Source organism: Rhinoderma darwinii, chromosome 2 (assembly GCF_050947455.1).
Source record: "Rhinoderma darwinii isolate aRhiDar2 chromosome 2, aRhiDar2.hap1, whole genome shotgun sequence".
Taxonomy (NCBI): domain Eukaryota; kingdom Metazoa; phylum Chordata; class Amphibia; order Anura; family Rhinodermatidae; genus Rhinoderma; species Rhinoderma darwinii.
This window is the reverse complement of record NC_134688.1, coordinates 434,951,550-434,957,030: the sequence shown is the minus strand read 5'-3', so window position 1 is coordinate 434,957,030 and position 5,481 is coordinate 434,951,550.

Here is a 5,481-nt window from a genome sequence, read left to right as displayed (position 1 = left end):
TTAATGTTAAGAATATGGCACTAACTTCAGCAGCCAGAAGGTCTTTATGGTTGAAGGAATGGAGAAAGGGTGATGTACCCTCTAAACATAATTTTTGTTCCATTCCTTTTCATCCTAGCAGTTTGTTTGGCCCAAATTTAGATAGCATTCTTAAATCTCTGAATGATAATAAAGGGTCTCCTTTTCCCAGTCTAATTACGGAAGACTCTGTAATTTTCGTGGTCAACTCAGAAGGTCACAGAAATTGAAGAGGTCTTATTCGAACTCAAAATTTAATTGTAGATTCACCCAGAAAAAAGGCCAAACATCTGCCTCCTCTTTTGTTAAAAAACGCCAAGAGGAATCCAGACAAAATAACCAATGACGCCATGTCTCTTCCTCGAGTGGGTGCTCGTCTGAAAACATTTAAAAATCAATTGGCATGCGGTCACGTCAGACGCATGGGTACTATCCACGATAGAAAGAGGGTATTTTCCCCCCCAAACAATTTTTTTTCCTACATTTTCCAGACAATCCAATCATAGTACAGCTGCTTCAGGATTTCGTGGACAAGGGGGCTCTAAAGGAGGTTCCATATCACCAGAGACAGTGCAGAGTTTATTCAAGAGTCTTTGCTGTCCCCAAACAAGATCAAGGTTGGAGGCTAGTAATAGATCTTACTTTCTTGAACAGATTTATGAGAAAGGCCAAATTCAAGATGGAGTCAGTGAGGTCAGTAATTTCTCTCTTACAGCCTCAAGATTGGATGGAAACAATCGATCTGAAAGATGCCTACCTACATGTGCCTATCATCCGGTGCCACCGGAAATTCCTCAGGGTAGCAGTTCATCTAGGGTCCTCAGTCAAACATCTACAGTTCACATGCCTCCCATTTGGCCTCTCATCCTCCCTAAGACTGTTTACAAAAATTGTAGTAGTAATTGCGGCCTTCCTCAGACTAAAAGGGGTATATCTGGTTCCATATCTGGATGACTGGTTCCTCAGAGCCTCCTCAAGGGAACAGCTCCTAAATCATCTGAATGTAACACTCAAAACTCTAACCAATCTGGTGTTTTTGGTGAACCACAAAAAATCCAGATTGATTCCCACTCAGTGCTGCCCTTTTTTGGGGTTTGTGATAAATTCGGTTCATATGTCTCTTATCCTTTCTCCTCAGAGAATTATCAACATAATAAAAAAATTAAACTGGTTGTGTAAAGGATCTGCTAGACACAGCTTCTGTGTCGACGCCCGTGGTTAATCAATCTGTATCTGTCCCTAGGTCTGATAGAGTGACTCGATCTGCTACCACTCAGGCTGGTAGGCTGAGGAGTGGGAGAACCTATCACAACCTGGCCAGACGGTTCTAGCTCCCGCCCTTGGTCTATGATATACCTTAATTTGCTGTCATTTGCATATGATTCTTGTGTTTCCTGGCTCTGCTGTTCCTGCTAATACCATTGACCTCTGCTTCATATTGACCCTGCATGACTGACTATTCTCCTGTTCTGCTTTTGTTACCGCGTACTCTCCAGGTTTGACTCGGCTCGTTCACTACTCTTTTGCTCACAGTGTTTCTGTGGGCAACTGCCCCTCTTCCCTTGCTTCTGTGTTCCCTTGTCTGTTTTGTTTGTCGTTCACATAGTGAGCGTATGGGACAGTCGCCCAGTTGTACGCCGTCGCCTAGGACGGACTGTGCAAGTAGGCAGGGACTGAGTGGCGGGTAGATTAGGGCTCACCTGTCTGTCTCCCTACCCCGACATTACATAATCACAGGCCCATATACCTTTTCTACCCTGGTTCCTACGCTACTATGGACCCCCTTGAGGCCCTGGCTCAGCAAATGCAGGGTCTCTCCCTACAGGTCCATGCCCTGGCTCAGAGGTGCAACCAGCGTGATGCTACCCAGGTAGTGCCCTCCACCTCACCTCTTGAACCCCACCACAAGTTGCCTGACCGGTTTTCAGGGGACCGGAAGACTTTTTTCTCCTTTCAGGAGAATTGTAGGCTCTATTTCCGTCTAAAGCCCCACTCCTCAGGTTCTGAGAGCCAGCGAGTGGGTATAATTATGTCCCGGCTCCAGGACGGCCCCCAAGAATGGGCCTTCTCCTTGGCTCCTGAGGCCCCTGAACTTTCCTCTGTTGACCTTTTTTTATCTGCTCTCGGGCTCATCTATAACGAGACTGACAAGACTACCTTTGCCGAGAGTCAGCTGTGACCTTACGTCAGGGTAAGAGACCCGTTGAGGAGTACTGTTCTGACTTTAGGAAGTGGTGTGTAGCTTCTCGGTGGAATGACCCTGCCTTGAGGTGCCAGTTTAGATTGGGTCTGTCGAACGCCCTGAAAGACCTGTTAGTTAGCTATCCCTCTTCTGACTCTCTAGATCAGGTTATGGCTTTAGCGGTACGTCTTGACCGATGTCTCAGGGAACGACGACTTGAACGTTTTTGTGCCTTCTCCTCTGGCTCCCCTATGATGGCTCCCGAGGTTCCGTTGCTTCGTTCTTCCACGGAAAACTCGGATGAACCAATGCAACTCGGGGCCTCCGTGTCTCCCCAACAACGTAGAGAGCTCGGCAGGAAGAATGGTCTCTGCTTCTACTGTGGGGATGACAAGCATCAAGTGAACGACTGTCTTAGGCATAAGAATAAGCAGCCGGAAAACTTCCGCGCCTAAGTGACCATCGGGGAGGTCGCTTGGGCGCACAGGTATTTCCCGTAAATATGAAACCTAATAAGATCTTGCTTCCCTTTCGGGTCTCTTTTGAGGGTAAGTCTGCCACCGGCAGTGACTTCGTGGATTCAGGGTCTTCTGCTAATATTATGTCTGTGGAATTTGCTATGTCTCTAGCTATGCCATTGATTGATTTACCTAAACCTGTCCCGGTAGTGGGTATCGACTCCACTCCACTTGCTAATGGTTATTTTCACAGCATACCCCTGTTTTTGAACTCATTGTTGGCTCCATTCATTTGGAGCAGTGATCTGTACTGGTGATGCAGGGATTATCGTCCGATTTGGTTTTAGGCCTTCCCTAGTTGCAGAGGCATAATCCCACGTTTAACTGGAATACGGGGGATCTTACTAAATTGGGGAATGAATGCATGACAACCTGTTTTTCTATTAATTTTATTTCTCTCCCTGAGGAGGTGAACACTCTACCTGAGTTTATTCAGGACTTCGCTGATGTTTTTTCTAAAAAGGCCTCCGAACAGTTACCTCCTCATAGACAATACGATTGCGCTATCGATTTGGTACCAGGAGCTAAGCTCCCTAAGGGTAGGATATTTAATCTCCCTTATCCCGAACGTGAAGCCATGAGAGAATATATCCAGGAAAGCCTGGCCAAGGGTTACATTCGCCCCTCTACTTCTCCGGTAGGTGCTGGCTTCTTCTTCGTAGGGAAGAAAGATGGTGGTCTTAGGCCGTGCATCGATTACCGAAACTTGAATAAGGTCACTGTAAGGAACCAGTATCCCCTTCCTTTGATTCCTGATCTCTTCAATCAGGTTCAAGGGGCCCAATGGTTCTCTAAGTTTGATCTTCGGGGGGCTTATAACCTTATCCGAATCAGAGAAGGGGATGAGTGGAAGACTGCGTTTAACATGCCCGAATGTCATTTCGAATACCTCGTCATGCCCTTTGGGTTGTGTAATGCTCCCGCGGTCTTCCAGAATTTCATTAATGAGATTTTAATAGACTACCTGGGGGTATTTCTTGTAGTGCACCTTGATGACATACTTGTGTTTTCCAAGGACTGGTCCTTGCCCTTCGGGAAAACAAACTCTTTGCTAAAACCGAAAAATGTGTGTTTGGGGTGCAGGAGATACCATTTTTGGGTCATATCCTCACTCCTAATGAATTCCGCATGGACCCTGCCAAGGTTCAGGCTGTGGCTGAATGGTTCTAACCTGCCTCCCTGAAGGCGTTACAGTGCTTCCTGGGGTTTGATAATCACCACAGGAGATTTATTGCTAACTTCTCGGTCATCGCTAAGCCTCTTACGGATCTTACTCGCAAGGGTGCTGATATCCTCCACTGGCCTCCGGAGGCGGTCCAGGCTTTTGAGATCTTTAAGAAGTGCTTTATCTCTGCCACAGTGCTGATTCAGCCTAACCAAATTGAGCCATTCATCGTGGAGGTTGTCGCCTCCGAGGTGGGAGTGGGTGCTGTCTTGTCCCAGGGTACCAGGTCTCTTACCCATCTCCATCCCTGTGCCTACTTCTCCAGGAAGTTCTCGCCCACTGAGAGTAACTATGACGTTGGCAACCGCGAACACTTAGCCATTAAATGGGCATTTGAAGAGTGGCGCCACTTCTTGGAGGGGGCTAGGTTCCAGGTAACGGTCCTTACCGACCACAAGAATCTGGTTTTCCTATAATCTGCCCGGAGGCTAAACTCGAGACAAGCTCGATGGCCGTTGTTTTTTACTAGATTCAACTTTGTGGTCACCTATAGGGCTGAGTCTAAAAATATTAAAGCTGATGCACTGTCACGTAGCATCATGGCCAGCCCTCCTTCGGAGGATCCTGCTTGTGTTTTGCCCCCAGGTATAATCATATCCTCTGTTGATTCTGACTTAGTCGCCAAAATTGCTGCTGATCAAGGTTCTGCTCCCAGGAACCTTACTGAGAACAAGCTGTTTGTTCCGCTGCAAGTCGGTGGTGTGGGTTGTAGTAGACCGCTTCAGTAAGATGTGCCACTTTGTGCCCCTCAAGAAACTACCCAATGCCAAGACGTTAGCTACCTTGTTTGTCAAACACATCCTGCGTCTCCATGGGGTTCCTGTCAATATTGTTTCTGACAGAGGGGTACAATTTGTTTCATTGTTTTGGAGAGCTTTCTGTAAGAAGTTGGAGATTGATGTGTCTTTGTCCTCGGCCTTCCATCCTGAAACTAATGGCCAAACTGAGAGGACTAATCAGTCTCTAGAACAATATTTAAGGTGTTTTATCTCTGACTGTGAATATGATTGGGTCTCCTTCATTTCCCTCGCCAAGTTTTCCCTTAATAACCGGGTCAGTAACTCGTCAGGGGGCTCCCCCTATTTCTCTAATTTTGGGTTTAATCCACGGTTCTCCTCCGTTTCACTTGGTGGTTCCAACAATCCCGAGGTAGATGTCGTTCATCGGGAACTGTGCACAGTCTGGGCCCAGGTTCAGAAGAACCTTGAAGCGTCGCAGAGCATACAAAAAACTCAGGCAGATCAAAGACGTTCTGCTAACCCCTTGTTTGGTGTCGGGGATCTGGTGTGGCTGTCTTCAAAAAACTTGCGCCTTAAAGTTCCGTCCAAAAAGTTTGCTCCCCGGTATTTAGGGCCGTACAAGGTCATTGAGGTCCTTAACCCTGTCTCCTTCCGGCTGAAGTTACCTCCGTCCTTTCAAATACACGACGTGTTTCATACCCCCTCCTGAAACGCTGCTCCCCGTCCTTGGCTACCTCGAGGAAACCCCCGGTCCCTGTTCTCACCCCTGAAGGGGTAGAATTCGAGGTGGCCAAGATT